General features: G+C 36.8%; 1 protein-coding gene across 7 annotated transcripts in view; it reads left to right on the forward strand.

Annotated features, from left to right (window-relative positions):
- Positions 1-21,280, forward strand: part of UACA (uveal autoantigen with coiled-coil domains and ankyrin repeats) — a 98,791-nt gene that overhangs the window by 25,246 nt on the left and 52,265 nt on the right. The window contains exon 1 of one of the 7 annotated variants that reach the window (XM_089907043.1): positions 1-21,280. This exon is cut by the window's right edge and continues 9,538 nt beyond it. The exons of 5 other annotated variants lie outside the window; for them this stretch is intronic. The gene's annotated coding sequence lies outside the window, so the exon portion shown is untranslated. One more of the 7 variants, XM_022579915.3, reaches the window with a different exon arrangement.

Below are 21,280 nucleotides of genomic sequence, written 5' to 3' on the forward strand. Positions count from 1 at the left end.
TAAAATACGCTACACTGTAAGTGTTGGACTTTGTCCTGTGTATGCCGAAGTGGTGAATCATATGATCAAAAGTGTTTTATTAGATGGATTACCGTGGTCGCTGTGTTCAGGATGGATTTGAGGTGGGCAGATTGTTTATGAGTGTGCTACCGTAGGCAAGGATTAGTGAGGGCCTGAATCATAACAATGCTGGAAGGGATGGAGAAGAGGCATACATTAGAGAAACATGGGTCACCTGAGACCCAGAGAAGTTGTGACTTGCCAGCCACACAGTCAACAGACAAGTGGTCAGAGCCCTTGCCTGCTAGCCTTGAGCGAGTCCCACTAAGTCCCCTGCGCCTGATGCAGTGTGGGGAAGGTACAGTCCCAGACTGGAGGTAATAACTCACAAGGCGGGCGGGGAGAACACTGTCTCCATCTTCCTATGGTAGCAACTTAGCCTCGTTTTAAAGTACACTGATTCATAGTCAATTTGGATGAATAGCTCAAAGTTCTGATGATGTTGTTTGAAAAATACTTTTGAAAGCCTAACTTGCTATGCTAATAATCATTATAAGCACAGGTGAATAAGAACCCTTGATTTAGAGTGTTTTGCCACCTGAGGAAGACGTTATGTGTGCGTTTGATACAGTTGAAGCTATAGTTAGTGTTTTATATTTACAACTGTATGAGCTTCTCATTCCGTGGTATCATTCATAGCTATCAATATACTCTTTCCACTGGTTAATACAAATAGGCAGAATCTCACTTATTTTGCTGGGAACAAGTCTTTGGAATTCTGCTGAGGGACATTCTATCTACTTGTATATTTGCCATTGTATAAATTACAGTTACTCTGAGACTAAAAATTTCACTTCCACTCATATTTCTCAGACGTTTTTTTGGTCTTAACACTTTTATCGTCTGCCCTCATTTTCTTCTTTCGCTCCCAGGAACTGCTATCCAGTCCCCTTGAAGATTGCCCCACCTTGGACCCAGTGTCAGCCTATTGGCAGGCTATTAGTAGTGTTTAGCCCATTAGTAGCTGAGATTTAGAAAGAGCTCTCTTCTCTGTCCAGAGGGGGGCAGTTCCTGAAGGCTAACAAACATTTATGGTCTATTACATTCTACTTTCATTCAACAGATATTGATTTAGCACCTTCTATATGCCAGATTTGGTTCAGTTTGGTTTGGTTCCTTCCTTTCCCTCCCCTTTCCTTTTTTTTTTTTTTTTTTTTAGCTAGATTTATGTGGTGGGCATGGGGACTATCTCATACCAAACTCAGCTGGCCGAATCACTCTGAAATGCCTTGCCAGCCTGATCCCAGTGTTGTATCCTTAGTCTTAGTTTTCCATAATGAACCTTGGGTAGAATAGCCAGTCTATGAGCTAGGTTTTCATTTGGCCCATTTACCTCCTCTACTCTTTTTTTTCTTTTTAATTAATTAATTAATTAATTTTTATTTTTGGCTGCGTTGGGTCTTCGTTGCTGCACGCGGGCTTTCTCTAGCTGCGGTGAGCGGGGGCTACTCTTCGTGGTGGTGCCCGGGCTTCTCATTGCGGTGGCTTCTCTTGTTGAGGAGCACAGGCTCTAGGCATGTGGGCTTCAGTACTTGTGGCACGTGGGCTCAGTAGTTCTGGCGCACAGGCTTAGTTGCTCTGCGACATGTGGGATCTTCCCAGGCCAGGGCTCAAACCTGTGTCCCCTGCCTTGGCACGCAGATTCTTAACCACTGCACCACCAGGGAAGTCCCCTCCTCTACTCTTTATAGCAAGAATCAACCTAGAGTTTTGTACTATAGAAATTGTCGCTGGTTTCAGAGTTCTTTGCTTCTGGTTCACCCAGGCATTATGATTTGGTGCTAACCTTTGTTTCCACATTCATGCTTTGCCTTTTGGTGTAACTAGAAAATTGGCTCCAAAAGGTGACAAGTTTGCAAAAACATGTCTTTTTTTTTTTTTTTTAAACTAGGGGAAAGTTCAGCTTTTTCAATTTAACTAATTTTTAAATTCATATAATTTTATTTTCTTTACTAAAATAACCTTACACTTTATTTCTTTAACATGTTTAAATTTTTTAGCATTTTAGGATTCGAAAGGACGTTAAAGTTTTCTAGCCCAGTGGCTAGATGACCTTTAAGCTTTTTGACTATATAATCCACAGTTAGAAATACATTTTCTATTGTGACAGAGATGTGGTGGGCACAATTCTAAAAATGGCCTTCCCTGATTTCCCACCTTAATCTCCAGGACTTCGAATTTGATGAGATACTGTGCCCATGGTTATGTTATATTACATGGTAAATGAGATTTTGCAGATGTAATTTAAGGTTACTAACCACTGGAATTCAAGTTAGACAAAAGGGAAATTATCCAGGTGGACCTATTCTAATCATATGAGAATTAAAAAACAGACTTTTCTCTGGGTTGCAGCAGAATTGGAAGGCAGAGAGATTTGAAGGACAGGAGGGACTTGGTATGTTGTTGCTGGCTTGAGGATGGATGGGGCCATGTGAGAAGGAATGCGAGAGGCCTTGAGGAGCTGAGAGAGAGGCTCTGGGCTGACAGCCAGGAAGGAAACAGGGACCCCAGGCCTATAGCTGCAGGGAACGGAATTCTCCCAATAACCTGAATGAGCTTGGAAGTGAATTCTTCCCAGATGAGAACCCAGCCTGGCTGGCACCTTGATTTTGGCCTTGAGAGACCCTAAGCAAAGAACCCGGTCAACCCCACTTGGACTTCTGACCTGTGAACTCCTAAATAAGTGTTTTTAAGCCTCTAAGTTTGTAGTAATTTTTACACAGCAGTAGAAAAGGCAGGACTGTTTTGCCATAGCCTATACTGCTATATGAAGAAATTCTATGGAAGAAATGAAAATCTTATAAGTGAAAAAAATCAGAATAAAAAATATAGGTACAACCTGATAATAGTCATGTAAAAATTCACATGGGAAAAGACCAGTGGGGGATATACAAAGATGATCATAGTTATCGATTATGAAATTTTTGTTTTCCATTTCTTTGTTATGATTTTAATTTTTGTAATTAAAATATATTTATATTAATATAATTTTAATACACTTATTTATGTAAAACTATGAACTTAATTTTATTTGGGAATTTATTACTGAGAACATGCAAGTTCATAGCCCTGAAAGGCTCTTACTGGCAAGTGTTACACGTGAAAAGCTTCTGAGTGTTTTCCCTTGGCTTAATTATTAAATATATGTAATTAAGATCATTGGTAGAAAGAACCTGTTGGTAATAAACTAAAACCCCTATGTTCCTTAACATTCACCACATCACTAATTTGCTGAGGAAATAGCTTTTGATGTCTTGTGTTGAGAGGAGCGCACAGGCCTGCAGTTTTGGAAAAGAGATTCTTTGTAGAGGTCAAGACGTGGCCATTGGAAAGGTAGATTTAACTTCCTTATTTATGGCTTTTAAAATAAAGATGTGAAAGGCATTGTTCCAAATATTACTTGTTTTCAAGCCACTTGAAGTGATTTAGCCTTAATACGGAGCTTTATTGCAAGGGGTCGTACAAGTTAAGCTCCACTAATCAGAGCTCTTTCTATGCACAATTGAGGAGATGGGACAGCAGTTTTCCTAATTGCTTAGACCTAATTGCATTCCTGCTGTTGAACTGTTTCCATAGTGTGGGAAAGGGTGAGTCACAAGAGGAAGGAACTCCACTTCGGACCCTTGAGAAACACTGCTGGGTGTGGTGGTGTGTTTGGGTGTACTCCTAGGACAAATGAAGTGTCTCGTTTTATGCAGTGAGGTGATCATGTAGGGTTTTTGTTGATTCTAACTTAATAAGATAAACTTCCTGTGTCTGCTCTTCGGTAGCATTGAAGAGGACCATAAGTAGGAAAAGAATAGTATTACATCATGAAGATGAAACCCTATCCTATATTTATTTTTTGTATGAAACTGCTTTATTAAAACTAACATTGTTAACCACAAGGTATGCTATTGCTTTTCAGCGTTCCTGGGTGATGACATTGATTCAGTTAAATAGCAATAATTGGGAAAAGATGTGGAAAGTGATAACATTTCCATTGAAAGTGTGAATACGTATGCTTAAAAATTATAAACCACTTTTAAACGCAAGGCCAACTTTATAAAGGACAGAGTTTTGGAGCTCCTGGAATGCTTCTTTTTTCCAACCTTCATAACTTCAAAACTTAAGTGTTCCAATTGTATACGTGTGGGTGACTCTTTCTGCTGGGTTCCCCGGATCCTTGTTTGGTACCGTCAGACTAGAAGGTTAGGCAGGCCCTGTGGTTCTTTGAGGGGTCACAGAGATGATGAGTAAGGTGTAAGTGCCAAGATTTAGTATAGGACAGACCTTGGGGATGCAGAAATCAGGGTGCTGTTTCTGCTGTTAAGTGCAATTCCTGATGGACTGGAGGTGAGAGTAAAACAGCAGGTGCTTGCCTCATGTTTTGGCTCATTGCCTGCCCCTTAGAGTGAATCCTTCCTTAAATTTGTGCCATAAGCACTTCACTCCCCTTTCCCTGGTCCCAGCCCTGCTCATTGGTGCATCACTGGGTTAGCAAGTTATCCCATTTTCTTTTCTTTTCTCTGAAGGAGAGACTATTATTTTTTCACCCAGAGAATCCAGAAAGTGTCTTTAAATTGGTTCTTGTATATATGACTTCACTTGGCCAGAGCTATCACAGATTTATACATGAATGTAAGTTAGAGAATATTTAGTTTATGCATCTGAGGCAGTTTGGTTCGTATATAGCATTTTATGAACATAAGTATTGTGAAAACAGAACTAGATCAATAAATATTTCATGACTATGACTGCTAGGTTTTCAATATGCCCAGGGAATGTTCTGATTTGTTGTTTTCTTCCTTCTTTTACTGAGACTTTCTACTCCTGTAATTTATTACGGAGGTTTTCTTGGCGTGTTTCACATTTGTAATCGGTGCTAAAGTCAGAGGTGGAATTGGGAGGTATATTGCCATTGCCTTGAAATGGGAAGAGAGGAGGATTGGACATGAACTATAGTTTTGAGACAGAGTTTTATATTTGGAGGTTGGGAGAGAAACACCACCATTTCTTTTATTTCTATTATTTCTATTTTTATTTGTTATAAAAATATAAATAATAGACCAATCTGGGGTTTATATATGTACCACACCAAATCCTAGAGCCAGTACTGTTAGTTTAGTTGAACTTCTGGCAATTAACGTCTTTCATATTGACTTCAAAAATCTGGTAATATTTTTGGTTAAATTAGCAGGAATCTAAGTATTGTCAATGAAGTTTTGAATTTTTAATATGCAAACTGTTAAGAATTTGGTTTACACCTTACATGTCCATAAGTAAAGTTTGCATTTTAGAATCATTTGAACGGCCTTTTAAAGTAAAATTAGGTTATATTGGCAAGAATAAGACCAAGTTGTCTTTACCTTAATTCATTCCTCTGTAGCAGTGGTTCGCAACTACAAGTGATTTTTGTTCCCTGAGAGACATTTGCCAATATCTGGAGACCTTTTTGTTATTACAACTTGGGGGCGTACTACTGGCATCTAGTGGGTAGATGCCAGGGATGCTGCTAAACGTCCTGCAATGCATAGGACACACCCTCCACAACAAAGACTTACCTGGTGCAAAATTTGAATAGTGCCAAGGTTGAGAAACCATGCTTTATAGGATTTATAACAAAGTATAGTTTTTATCATCCTTTATATTTTTCATTCCCGTCACCCCCACATCTTAGATGTACCAGCATTTTGAAATAGTGCTCTTGTCATGATATGTGGTAGATTGATTACAAAGTGGCCCCATTCTCTACCCTTCCCTTTATCCATAGGCTTTGCAATGTGACTTTGCCTATTTCCCTGCTTCTTGAATATAGGTTGTACGTGTGCCCTGCTTTGGACAATAGAATATGTTGGAAATGATGTTGAGCCTAGGTCTCAAAAGGTCTTTCATGCTTCTGTTCTCTCTTGTGAACAAGCCCACGCTTGCCTGGCTAGACTGCTGGTTACCAGTTGCTCCTATTGTCCCAACAGACATCTAGCCAATCACCAGACATGGGAAAGAGGCCATTCTAGACCAGTCAGGGGCCATTTGACTGCAGACACGTGCATAGCCAAGATTACTCAGTCTCACCCAGCACAGCAGAACTGCCCAGCTGACATGTAGACTCATGAGCAATAATACGTGGTAGCTATTTTAAATCTCTGTGTTTGGTTTTGCAGCAATAGAAAACTGATATATTGTGATACAGTAAGATTTTTGGAGGGAATGGAGTCTGCTTTTTCCTCTAATTACTAACAATTCTAGGCAGAAGTCTTGTTAAAAAGCCTTGAGATGGGATTGTATTTGCTGCCTTCATAATTCAAAGACAGGGAGGCCATGAAGATTGGAGTGAAGTGAGTGAAGGGGAGAAAGTGGAAGGAAATTTTATCAGTGATCTCTTGGGGGTCCGGATCATATATTAGTAAGGATTTTGGATTGTGTTTGGATCCCAATCTAAAGAGTCCAGTAGGCCAGTTTTTTGTTTGTTTGTTTGCCTTTTACAGAACATCCCACGATTTGGGTTTGCTTGACTTCTTCCTAATAATTACTTTCAGGTTAAATATTTATGGCAAGAATACTAACTACTAGAGGGTTTTAAGCAAAGGAGTATTGTCATGTCAAAGGACATGATCTGACTTATGTTTTAAAAAATATTCTGACTGCTGTGTGAAGAGTAGACTGTAGCTTACAAGTAGACAAGGGGGACAAGGGTAGAAGTGGGGAGGCCAATTAGTAGATTAATTTAATAGTCCAGGATGCAGAAACTAAAACAAAAACAACCCCCCCAAAACAGAACCATAATAGTTCTTCTTATTGCCATTAATTAATATAAATTAATTTTATTGTAGACCATTTAAAAACTTTCTTCCGCATTTTCCATATACTCTCACTTGAGAAATAATGCAATGTTTAAAAATTGGCCTTTTAAAATAATAAACTCATGGATCTATTTAAAAACTCATCTTTCCCCCAAAACAGTAAGGATAACTCCAGGAGAAAGGTGAACAGGGAATAACAAATTACAAAATGTGTGAGGCTGTGTTATATCTATATTACTGGAAAAGTCTAAGCAAATTATTTATTTGTAGGAGTGAACCTCTGAACGTGGCTTGGTTTCTGTTTAAGTACTGTGGCTGATCTTGTTCTTTTATAAAAAATTTCTTACATTTTAAGTAAAAGGCTGTGGTTGAAGTACAAAAGATATTCTTTTAAAAATAACTAACCATCTTATATTAAAAAAAATTATATTGTATACATGTAGATTTAGCAAGTGTTTTTTGTTTTTGCGGTACGTGGGCCTCTCACTGTTGTGGCCTCTCCCGTTGCGGAGCACAGGCTCCGGACGCGCAGGCTCAGCGGCCATGGCTCACGGGCCCAGCCGCTCTGCGGCACGTGGGATCCTTCCGGACCGGGGCACGAACCCATGTCCCCTGCATCGGCAGGCAAACTCTCAACCACTGAGCCACCAGGGAAGCCCTAGCAAGTGTTTTTAAATATAGAAAAATACTGTGCAAATTTAAAACTGAATAAAACTTATTAGAAAGAATGTAACATAAAGTTTAAGATTTTGACCTCAAGAGAACACAGTTATTTTTCTCTTCAGTGTGTATACTTTATATAAGACTTTGGATGAAATGTTCTGCTCTTCTTAATTTGTTCACAATATGGAAGTGGTTCCCAAATAGGGTCCTGCTACACTCAAAGGGGACAGAAAATCTTCCAAGACACTCTCACACTCTGAGCCCTGATAGCCACCTATTCAAATTCGTCTGTCAGCTCAGAACAGTAATGATTTTAAAGCACCACAACTGTTCTAGAACTCAGACTTGCTCATCATTAAACATCCTTGAAACTCAGAAAAATATGGTAATAGATATGAGCCACCCTCATACCTCTCACAATGCCTGAGAGTATCACTAGGCAGCATTTGAGAACCAGTGAACTGAAACTCATATTACACACAGTGCCTAGCCCTGCCTTTAGCAAAGTCATGAGCTCTGTCACCATCAGCCAAGAGGTTATAAGCATGAGCATTTATTAACTTCAGTTAGAATAATCGCTGCAATACAAATAACTACAGTCCTCTGTTAAGATGATAATAAAGATATTGAATTTTAACTAAGCTCCATAATTTCTCAAATACAAAGTATTATTTGAAAGCTGTTGAATATTATTAAAATCAATACAAAATATCTTACTTCCAATTGTATAGTGAAATACAATTGTTAGAATAGTTTGCTATAATTTGACTATAAAATAATACTTAAACTGTACTAATTAATTTGAAAACTACTTATTCATGCCAAATTCAAATTATTCTTCATATACAGCTACTTAACTGATGTAAAATATATGAAAAATTCAAAATTGCTTTTAAGAGTTATTAAATATTTCCAAAACATGAAAACTATAATTAAACTAATTAACCAATTTAGAAATCTGCCAGTTAACTTCCAAACACCAAACTGAGGGTATGTCCCATAAAGGTATCTTCCAGTACAATATTAATATTATAATCCCCAACATTAAATTCTAAAATCAATTCAAAGTACTCAAAATAACAAAAATAGCAAAACTGAAACATTTGTTATTCATTCCTTTTTAAAACGTTTCTCTGATTATAGAAAATTGTAAATCTTTAGAAATTATCATTTAGATTGTGAAAAATCTCCATATTTACATATATGTGACATGTCAAGATATCCAAGATACATTATGTGAAAAAAGCAAGTTGGAGGACAGCCTATTAGTATAATCCTAGTTTGGTTAGTGGAGATTTTTATTTTAATTGGAAAAGTATACACCAAATTCTTCATTAAACTCTTAAAAATAGTTTCCTGTGTTTAAGGGGTACAGGAATGTGGGGTTCTCAAAGATATTCCTGGACCACACTTTAAGGGATGGGTTTAGATTTAGAGTGGTGTCATTCTGCATGTTGAATAAACACATGCACCAGGTCATTTTGGTGCAGATCGCTTGCCTGCTACATTCTGGCTGAGCTGCCCTGTGGAGTATTTTAGGTGATAGAGGACAAAGGAAGAATACAGCCAGTAAAGGGACCCTACCTTCAAAGAGAAACTGCTCTTCTTTGTTTATTTCAGGACTTCTTTGAAGAAAGTTTCTGAAATTAAAAAGACTTGAAAACCACCATCTGAGATAGCTGTCCATATCAAGTAGAAGTTCTAGGACAGTTTGAGGGTATTCAGTAAATTAAATGTCACTACCTTAATGTGTATTTGGAGTTTTTAGTTTCTGAGAACATTTTCTCAATTATATTCATTTTAGCCAGTTTAATCTGAGCAGGACAGATGAAAAGTGTATTAGAAATGAAAATATTTCTACCATGATGAAGTATTTCAAATAATTTATAAATAGGTGGTCAATATAAATTTATCTGCTCTGTGGACAATAAAGTTCAGAAAAAATATCTATTTAAAATGGAACCAATCAGTTTTATAGTGCTTCATATTATTTCTATGTGATGCAATGTCAAATAATTTTAAAGTAACCTATTTGTTTTGATTATGTGCATTTTCTAATTGTACAATCGTTTATGTAATAAAGTGAGGAAAAACTATGGATATTGCTCTTTGTTAAACAATATTTTTACAATTTTTAGAAACATAAATATTAATTTTCCTTTTATAGGGTACTCCCCCCGCCCCAAATGCCAGGAAAGAGGAGGGAACCTTTTCCTTTTTATATTGCCTTCTCTATACTGTTGGCTCTTTCTAAAAACCATGGGTATGTATTCAATTCATAATCTAAAAAAGTAAAATTCAGTCCTTAAGCAAAAGCTGCCTGTTTTCCTAACCCTCTTATACCTTAACCACAGCCTTATGCTTAAAATGAAGGACATTTGGAGTTTAAAGTGGAAGCAAAGGAAGCATGTCTGTGGCTGATAGTGAGAGTGGAAGACATGGATGGACTAGAATTGAACAACGTATATGGCCGCGCATTGGTTGGCAGCTCCTCTCAGTATCTTCTTGAGGTTCCTGGAACAGAATTGATGCCAGGGCCACCCCTAGCTCCAGACTTTGTAGGGCTCAGCTCAACTATGGTTTTCTGTGAGATTCTTCTTGCAGCTCTTTGTATATCTTTATGATAAATCCCGTTTTTCTTAAGGCAACTGCATGGGTGTTTTATTTCTTGCAAGTAAAGAAGCTTGAATAGAACAATATTCATTGTTGAAAATTCAGAAAATACAGAAAATATAAAGAATTCAAGTCTTCTTTAATCCCACATTCCGTAGCTGTTAACTCTTTGGTTATTTCCTTCCATTATTTTTCTGAATGTTTATTCCTTAAAATTGTGCCCTTACAACCTAGATTAATGTTTGCATGCCTTTTCAATGTACTGAGCTCTGTGATCTTATTTCTAGCTCAGAAGAAAATTAAAGCCAAGGTAAATGAGAATGATTGGGTATGTACTTTTAAAACCTGAATTTTGGAGAGATTTAGTTTTATTATGAAAAGATCAGCAAAGAGTATGCTTCTAAGCTAGCGAGAAAATCAGTGCCATTCACAGTTTTTTACACTTTCCTCTGTGTTGCTCATGTATTATATGTCTTGTAAAAGTTTGAATTAAAAGTTTTGTTAGGGAAGACCCAATTTCCTGTTGTCAGGAAATACCTTTTGTCACTTTGATAAATTCACATTAGGCTTGTTTAAGCAGAAACTCAATCTTGATTGAATTAGAAGAAGCTGAGGAACACTGAAAGTCCATTGAGGTATTAAGTGTCATCTTATTGTGTAATGAGAACTAAGTAGCTGACTAGTGGGCTGGGTACCTCCATCCAGTCTACACCTATAGTGAAGCAAGTTTATCAGAAGCTTGCCTGGTAAAGGTAGCATCAGAAGAGTGGGAATGAGTCATACCATTCAAATGTTTAAAGCTGTTGTATTTTGATGACTTGGTGTCCCTGTCATCTTCCTTGGATTGTTCCTGCATGGTCAGTACCTGAATTCCTGAAAACCTTCCCTCTTAAATGCACCTCTGCTCTCATTCCAGTATGTTCATAGGTACTTCAGTTGTGCTTCCACTCTTCGTTTCTATTTTTTGATTAAATGATAACATAGGAAATTTTTAGATTTTCTGTACATCACAATGCAGCTCCTGGGGATAAAGTAACAATTGCTATTTTGCAGTCATAGGATTTGCTAAAATCATCAAATAAAGACAAAAATCTATCTAATACATCTATCAAATAAATTTATCAAATATTCTATCAAATAAGATTTGAGCCTAGGAGATGTGTTGCAAACCTTGTTGCTTTTTTTGGTTGGAGCTTTCCTTGTTTTCTGGCTTTGGTATAAATGAATAGAGGAAAAGCCATTTGGGGCCAAAATTTACTATATACTTAGGAATGCTTACTATTTAAGGAAGGAGTTAAATCTATAAAAAGTTCTCACTCTTTAAGGCAATTGGAGGTGTGTGTTGGTTTAAAATAGTACAATATGCATACTTGTGAAAGAAGCCACGAAGCACACCTTTTAGCTGGTTATTGCTAGCTCTACTATTTTGCAACCACAGGTTCCCTTGAAAAGTAAAACTCTGTAGTACAGTGTAAAACACTCAATTTCAGACAAATTTTCAGCTGAATATTTGTTACAAAAGCAAGTCACAGACATTAATTTTTAAAAAAAATTTAAATCAAATAGTGTTAAAGGACTATCATATGTTTAGGTCTCTGTGCTCTTAAAAATTCTTCTCTTTGAAAGGCACAACATTTTCTTTGAGTATATGTGTTAAAGATATTTCTGTATATTATTGTCTATCAGATTTTATGAACAGACTTTATGAGCAGCTTGCCTGAGAAGTAATACAAAGGAAAATATTCATAATGTTGCTTTATATTTATATGGCTACCTTTGTATGTGAAGTAGTCAGGTTTAGAAAGAATTCTTTGATTTCAGTTATCTGTTAATTTGTTTATTCAGTCACTCAACAGATACTTAGGTGCCTGCTCTATGCAGTCAAGTGGCTAGGTTGTGAGGATATGGAGTGCTACTCCCTGATCTTGAGGAACTTGTAGACAGACAAGGCGGGGAGACAGTATTACAGTGCTAACACATTTAAATATAAAGCTACAGCACTGTGTAATAAGCTCTGTGAAGGAGAGGTATACCATAATATACATAATAGTGAAGGTCTGACTTGGTCTGGGAAGTCAGAGAAAGTGTCTCTGCAAAAGCTGAGCTGAGATCTAAAAAAATGAGTTATTGTTAAGTATCACAGAGGAAGGAAATGCTGTAACCAGGTACTCTGTGAGGGAACCTGGTACTTTTGAAGAACTTCACTATGAAAAGAGATTAGAGGGCTGGGAGAAGAGTATCCAGCTTCAAGATTACACTTCAGAGGTCAGTAGGGACCAGACTGTGAAGAATCTTAGAGGTCATGTTAAGGATTTGGTTTTGAGAGCAACAGGAAGTTATTACCAGAGTGTAAATACAGTAAGTTTACATTGTAAAAGTTAATCTCTTTGCATTTGATTGCTGTGTAGTAATTCTTAAGGAGTTATGCTGTGTAACCACAACTCAGCTCCTTGGTGGTGGTGGTGGCAGCATAATACTTAACTGCCACTTATTTTGCACTTGTTCTGTTAGCTCTAATCCTTATGACTAATGAGGTGGTTGATATTACCTTCATTTGACAGATGAGGAAACTGAAGCTCCGAAGGAATAAATAATTTGACCAAGGTCGTTAGCAAATAAGTAATCAAGCTGGGAACTCACTGGGAACTTAGTCCCGGATTTTCTGATGCCAAATCCCTGTTGGCTAGTAGGAGCGAGTGCCCTCAACAATAGACCATTGTACTCTTTCTGGCCAAACTGTACGTTCAGACAAGTTCCCAAAGATGTTTTTAATAATGATAAATTAGTGCTTCTCTGAGATTGAGTGTTTAAACGAATTGAATAATAATAATAAAAAGCTTCTCTTAGTGTCCAGCAGGGGGAGCCAGAAAGACTGATATTTGAATACACTTTGGAATTCTCCGAGTTAGGAACATTCATTTGTAAGCAATTCTATTGAACGCATATTAAGAATAACCATTTAAATGAAATGTGTGTATTTTGATTTAAAAGTAAATATATATCTAGGTATTGAAAATGAGGAAGAATGTGTAACAAAATATAAAGTTGTTATTATCCCTTAATGATGGTTTTGCTAGGTTGTCTTTGCTGCTTTTGTTTTGAATATGTATTAGTCTTGTATAATTTTTCTACCATGAGTTTGTGTTATATAATTAAAAAACCTCTTATTTTTTGTTTATATGGGTGAGGTAAGGGCTATTAAATGGTTTATAAAGTGTTTAAAATATTCCTTTAATCTAAAATGCATCACCGATCATTTTAATGCATTATTGATTTACTTGAGAAATCCTTTTCATATCAGCAAGGTAAATTTAGGCCATCACTTAATCTGAATCTTCAAAATTCTGAATTACTGTAATCTGAATTTAAGAAAATGTATTCAGTAGAAATGAAAGGTGTATTATTTTGGAATCTTGGTTGTCACATTAATAAGAACATCTTAGAGTATAAAAGAAGAAATTCATTATGAATAATATATTTATTTAATAGGATTTAGACTTAGAACTGAGTTCATGGTATCGGCTTTCTCTCGCATCCATTTTGTAGAATTGGTAAAAAGTATAAAACCAAGGTAACCCTTCTATGGAATGATTATTAAATAATCTGTACCTTTTTTTTTGCCAGCATGGTATAGAAAAAAATTGAAGTTTAGAATTAGATAGTCTTGAATTTGAATTTTTACTCTGTCACTTGGTAGCTATTTAACGTTGGCAAGTCAGTAAACTTCTCTAAGTTTCTCTTTATACGGAAAATGAAGATGGTAATAACAGCCTTTTTTGCTTATAGTTGAGGACTACGTGAAGTGTATATGAAGTGCTTATTATTAATAATAAATGTTAATTTATAAGGTTTGCAACCTTATTTTTATTTTTGCCACAACCTCACTTCCAACAACTAAACTGAACTTATTTATCCTTTTAGTAATCTGTATTTACTCATACCCCTAGCTGCTACAGAAACATGGATCCTTCACTAACTGCACTAGTCTATAACCACAGGCATCTTGCACTATATTCAGCTACCAAAATAATAGCTACGCATCGCAGAATCCCTCCCCTTTTTACCTTTTGCTTCATTTGATTTCTGTATTAATCAACTTTGCTACAGCAACAAATAACCCCCAAATTTTGGTGGCTTATAATCACATTACATTACACATAGACTCTGGGCTGCCTGTGCAGAGGGGCTCTACTCCACATGTTTTCATTCTAAGACCCAGACTGAAGGAGCAGCCTCAGTTTGGACCTGCCATTTACGTGGTACTGAGAACTCAGAGGGCCGGCTGAAACTTGTGGTACCTCTTAAAGCTTTTGTTCAGGTGTGGAGTGCTTCATGACTGCCAAAGCATGTCATGTGGCTAGGCTCAAAGTTAGCGAGGCACAGGGACAAATATTGTTCCCATTGGAGGTATAGGCAAGTTATAAATTAATGGGCAGGGCTGTATAGCCTCTTTCAAGGATGGGCATGGTAAAGAGTGAACAATAATATAATCTACCACAATCTGTCCTCTTGATTACAAATATTAACTTTCTTCCCTTCTGCATACTAGATTTATTTATCCCTTCCTCGAGAAAAATACCCCAAGAATTTCTTTCAGTCGTTAGAGTTTCTACATCATTTCTGTATGTAGATTTTCTTGACTCAGAGACCAGTTATCTTCCATCCTCCATCTCTCCAACATACAATGTTGGAGCAGGGATAGGCTATCCGCAGTAAACCCTCCTGTTAAGAAAGGGGAAGAATAGAGGCACATAGCAATCACACTACAATTGTCCTTGGCAATTGTAAGAATATTCTTGGGTAAATAGAGTGAGGCCTCCTTTTCTTGGCACTAGGGGATGTTCCTTGATTAGGCCCTGGTTTTGGTCCTGTGTGAGGCGCTCTAGTCCACTGTTTTCCGTGGCCATGGGCTATGCCCTCCGTGAGGTATTTCCTTTAATATACCATATTCATCCGTATTGGAACAGAGTATTGGAGGGTGTACCCTTCTTAGCTGGGGAATGAGATAAGTGCTGAGCAGCTTTCCTGGCCTGCTTGCCTACAGAAATTTGGGCACCCAAAGATGGTCTAGAAGAGTAACAGACCCTTAGCTCAGTCTGTGGATTGTTTGGGAAGTTGTCTTTTGTCTTCTTATCTATTTGATTTTAGTCAGATCCACGTGCCATGCGCTAGCTATATCCTCAATTCTTTGAGATATGCATTTTTCTCTAGACATCAATACAATTATCTTGAACTGATCAGGCTTCTGTGGGACCACATCCTTAGGCTCTTCCTGTGGGGAGTTCCCCTCCAAGCCATTTTGTTCCACTGAAAGGGTTTACTGGGTGAAAGGAAAACATTTGTTTCCTTTACTCACAACTCACTGAATACTTTTGCACTCCCAAGTGTGTGTGGGTTTTTCCACACCAAGCAATTCTCCAATTCTCTGTGGGCACCGACTGGGTGTCCTATAAGGTAACTCAATTCTGCCACTACCCAGAATTAACTCAGACCTTACAGGTTAAGGGCTCAGTCCTGCAAGACTGCCCCTCTCCCACTTCAGATGCCAATCACAAGTCCAATCATTTCACCAAGTTGTCTAATATTTTATACCTAACAGTTTTATTTACCACTACACTATGTGATTTGCCATTACAGTTTCCTTGCTGTCTGCCACCTGGCCTCAACTCCTGGACTCCTGTTTGACCAAACAACTGGCCTCAACGCCTACATCACATACTTTTATTATTTTTGGTGGTGGTGGTGATGAAAGTAGCACCCTACTTCTGGTACCAGTTTCTACAGTGTTCAGCTTTGTTGTAGTAATTACCTCCGCATTTCAGTGGTTTCTCAAAATAACAAACTTATATTTCCTACTGACTTTATGTTGCAGACTGTGAGTCAGCTCTGTAGAAATAGCCTGTGACTCCCCTCCAGAACCAAGGCTGAAGGAACAACCCGCATATGAAATCTCTTGACAAAGTACTGAAGCAAGAAGGCTGGCCCAAATTCGTGTTGCTGCTTCAAGTTTTTGCTTAGATGTGATGTGCATCACATCTGTTCACATTCTATGTGGCCAAAACATATGACACGGGCAGTCCCCAAATCAATAACCCAGGGACGTCTATTCTTTCCCTGTGAGATATGCACAAGTCACACATCTACATGTGGCTGTATATATATAATCATCTTGCAAGGACGTAGGGGATTGAATAATCCCAAATAATAATACTGTCTACCACAACTTTCTCACATAGTTTTGGATAATGCACAAAAATCAGAGTATATCCTTTTTAAAATTTAAGGTCATATTACCTTAATATATTGTATCAATCAGGGTTCTCCAGAGAAATAGAGCTAATAGGAGATATCTATATATTTGTATCTCATAGATATCTATATCTAAGAGAGAGATTTATTTACTTTAAGGAATTGGCTTACATGGGTATGGGGCTGAAAAATCTGAAATGTGTAAGGCAGGCCGGCAGGCTAGGAACTCAGGCAGGATTTCTGTGTTACAGTCATGAGGCAGGATTGCTTCTTTGGGAATTTTTAGATTTTGCTCTTTAGGTCTTCAAGTAATTGGATGAGGCCTACCCCAAATTATCAAGGGTTATCTCCTTTACTTCAGGTCTGCTGATTTCAGATGTTAATCACATCTACAAAATACCTTCATAGCAACACCTAGACTCCTGTTTGACCAAACAACTGGTCATCATAGCAGAGCCAAGTTGTTATATAAAATTTACCCTCATATGTACACAATGCTATTTTGCAGAGAGTAGAGTATGAATACAGAGAGTACTTTCTAATAGGTCTCGTGGTAAGGCAGCAAACAAATTAGCTTGATCACAACTAATAAACTAGATGTATTTTGGCTGAAGATATTTGAGCATCTAAAACAGGGGTTGGCAAACTGTGGCCCACTGCCTGTTTTTATATATATATATATAAATAAAGCTTTATTGTAACACAGCAATGTTTTTTTTTTTTTTTTTTTGGTATATTATCTGTGGCTGTTTTCATTCTACAGTGGCAGAGTTGAATAGTTACAACAGAGACTGCATGGCTTGCAAGTCCTAAAATACTTACCATCTAGCCCTTTACAGAAAATGTTTGCCAACCCTTAAAGAATACATAGAAATGGTGCTTGCAGTCCTTGCTCTGTTATGGTCCACTCCTAGTTCAGTATTTCCATTCAAGTAGGAATGTATACTTATTAAACATTACAGTAGCAATGTTTTATTGTTGAAAGCCACATATTTTATTAGATTCATAAAATTTAATAATTTCTTAATTGTTTCATTGCACAGACATTCAGAATTTTTAGATCACATGCTGAGTTCAGTTTTTATGGATAAAATATATACGAATGCTGTTAGTTTTTAAATGAATACTTGTGTATCTTTGGGAATGAAGAGAAAGTATTTTTTCTATAAAATTTGATCAACTTCATTTATTACAATTGCAGAATTCATTGTATGTATCTATTTTCCTTCTTTTAAGATGGTTAAAAAGGTATTTCTGTGCCCAGCTCATCACCTTTTTTTAGATCATGGGTTAAAAAAATGTAAACTATTATTTTTTATTTTGATTGCTCTTGTATCTGTAAAATTGAGTCAGAGTACAAGATGTATTTGTTTCCCAACCAAATAGTAAATTGCAGCTTTTGTTAGTAGAGACAGTCTAGGCCCTGGATTCAGACAGTCCTAGGTTTAAATGTAGTGTTTTAAAACAACAGCTATTTTACTTGCTGCTGACTTCATAGGTCAGCAATTTGGGCTGGGCTCTGCTGCATGGTTGTTCCACTGGTCTTGTCTGGGGTCACTCATGTGGTTGCCAAGTCATCTGGTAGCGCCTATAGTGCTGGGTGGTCTAAGTTGGCCACGCTGGTGTGTCTGGCACTTTATGGTAGATTGCATGACTGAGTGGCTGGGCTCTTTCTCCCTTAAGCTCTCTCATGCTCTGGGTCACTAACTTGTTTACGCTGTGTCAGCAGCATCCCAAGAGGGGAAGCTATAAGGTCTCTTGAGACTTAGATTCAAAGTTCTACAGGGTCATTTCTGCCACGTTCCATTTGTCAAAATAAGTTACAAGTCCAGCCCAGATTTTCGGGATGAGGAAATAAATGCCATCTTTTGATGGGAATCATGGCAAAGTCATGTAGCAAAGGGTGGGCTTACAGGAGTGAAAGGGATTAATAGTAGCTGCACAGTCCAACACTGTAAATTCCTTAGTTTCTTTATGCCCCATTTGGAAAGTAGAAATAACAGTATGACTTAGAGAGTTCTTCTTATAGTGTAACAAGTATTTCTTAAAGAAGTTTGAAACTGAATCTTTATCTTAAATGCTGTTTTTTCTTGTTATATACCTAAATATCATGAGAGTATTCATTCTTCCTCATTATTAATTTGGTCATGTATTTTTAATATGGGAGAAATATATTAGGACTCACTGGAAGGAAATCCTGCTTAAAAAGCTGTGTGGGAAGAGTTATGCATATGTGTAGAACTATTATTCATTTCATAATTTAAAAAAAGCAGTTAACTTCTAATGTGTTTACAAAAACATATATTTTCTTATAACCCTCTGTTTGTACGTATCTTTATATTTCCCACTTTTAATTTAAAAAATACTGGCTAGTATGGTAAGATTTATTATTAGTTCAATTCTTGAAGGGTCTTTTGAGTTCTAGCAAACATATTTTTGTTTAGCTAATGTTTCTTTGCAAAGCCAAGAAAAAATAGAAAGCCAAAGAAACAAAAATATCTCTTATTTTTCACTGTGGTCAAACCCCATCAGAGGCTCTTTTTTAAGTGTATCTGTTTTGCTTTTTACTTAATCAAGAATAAACATAGAATGCTTCCTGCTGTTTTGAGATATATATATATATCAAACATTAGCCAAAATGTTTGTTAAAACTCGTCAGAGGTATTACTCTGTTCATTGGTGTATGTAAGGTGGGGTAGGAGGCATAATAGACCCTTCTCTGTTTTTACCTTTATATTGAAAAAGTTTCACTCATGACATTTAGGCATTTGAAGAATTCTAATTTGAATACATTTTTTTCTAAAATTTTCTAAGGAAAAAGTTTATTTCTCCCAGATAACCAATTGCTTAACATTTTAAAGGGTATCTTAAACAAAATCTTATTTATCCAGCCTGAGAGCTCTATTCTTGTTTGATATACATTTATAATTTTTTGTGTTTAAGATCTATATATGTATTTACTTTAGAATTCAATGCTTCTTCTGGTGAGGAAGGGTGAAATAAGTAATATTATGAAACAAATGATGCTTATTAAAATTGGAGAGGCAATTTCCTGTCTATTTTAAATAACCTCTTTTGGGTCCCTAGACAGTTCTAATAAAGGAGCAAATACCTGCAATAGTTAGGGGTAGACAGTCTGGTATTTATACAACAGACTAGAATAGAATCAAACCGGGTGGTTAGGAAATCTTATCAAAGCAGTGCTGAGTCTTTTTGACTCCAGTTGTTTAAAGTTTTTTTAGATTTCATAGCACCTTCAGTCCTTAAGATGTTAGATTTATTAAGTAATAATAATAGTTATTATTATTGTTGTCTTTTTTGCGCTTGACATTTTTATGTAGAGAAATCCAGTAAAGCAGGATTAAGCCTGTTAACATCTTAATCAGAAAAATGATTGATGGGGTATAATTTTCCCTTTCCTCTATTTGTTCCATTGAGTCCTGACTATATAGTACTTTCAGATCACACAGTGGAAGGCGTGAGAGGATAAGATGGGGCCTAATTAAATAAGGATAAGGAAAAATCAGAAAGGGAAATGAGTCTGGGGTCTGGCAAGAAGACAGTGGATGCGTAGCTTTTGTCTCCCTGGTTTATTTTAACATTCTTTTTTTTTCCTTTTTCTATTATGTAAGCTCTAATTTGCTGTTATATAAGAAAGAAGAGTAAATAATCTTTGGACTAAATGGAATGGGGGAAATATTTCTGTCACCAATCCAGTGAACTGTAGAACAGCTTTTAATTGTGCAGCCTAATCTTCAAGGAATGTTTATGCTTCATGAGCTTTGCTTTCTGCTGTTTGCTCCATTTTCAGTTGTGGCAGAGCTCGTCTTGGGTTTAGTAACAGGAATGGTGATAATTGTAGGATACCGTGGAAGTCTGTTGTACTTTGTTTCAATTAGATATTTAGGGGTTTGCCTAAATGTATGTGTTGTTTAGCTTTTATTTAGGACTTTTTTCCCCTGGGAGAAGACTTTATTTAGTTGCCTCTATGTTCTTTTTCTTGAAGAGCCTTATCTTGAGGATGTGATTGTGAAATTCTGTTTTTTGGGGTGCTATTTCTCTTTTATGGTGGTTTTTTTAGTGTAGTTCATTGCAAAGTTTGTTTAGGTTTCCAGGTCTGAGGTGGGTGAGGTACATTATGATATTTATTATGTTAAGATAATTGATTAATCTTATAAACATTTCAAGGCAAGTTAAGACTTAACTGTATATTGTTCAATATAAATGCTTGGAAGTGAAAAAAAGTAGCACTTTAGGATGAATTATTTTTTTAGACTTGATTCTAAAGTGGCCAAAAGAACCTTATGAAGAAGAGTTGCTTTAGTTCCTGAATAAGTCCCTTTTGAAAAATTTTGATGACAAAACGGGGGAAACTCACATTTTAGATCTGGTAGTGCCTGCCCCCCTCCCCCTCCTCATCCCGTGATCCCTCTTACTCATTATTAGTCAGCTAAACTGGCCTTCTTTCAACCATGCCAAACTCACTTCATTGCTTGTTCTTTTCTGAAATGTAAATTCTCTCAGGCTGGCTCTTCCTTTTCACTCAGATACCATCTTCAATATCACCTTCTCAGAAGTTTCTGAGTTACCCAACCCAATAATCTATCCCCAGCATTCCATCGCATCTCCTTCCCAATTCTCATCTGATAGTTTTTTTTTTTTTCCTTAGTTGTTTAACCCTATTTTGTTCCTTTAGAACATCAAATTCCATTAGAAGAGAGACTTTCATATGTTTATGGCCTTGATGGTGGTGGTGGTTTCACTGGAATAGACTTATTCTCCAATTCATGGAGTTGTATACATTAAATGTGTACTGCTTTTTACATGTCAATGATACTTTAATAAAGTAGTTTAAAAAAGGAGAGAGACTTTGCCTGTCTTACTCACTTCTATATCCCTAGTGCCATGCATGA

Source organism: Delphinapterus leucas, chromosome 2 (assembly GCF_059928025.1).
Source record: "Delphinapterus leucas isolate spDelLeu-1000000601 "Yukka" chromosome 2, BTC_Dleu_Yukka2, whole genome shotgun sequence".
Lineage (NCBI taxonomy): Eukaryota > Metazoa > Chordata > Mammalia > Artiodactyla > Monodontidae > Delphinapterus > Delphinapterus leucas.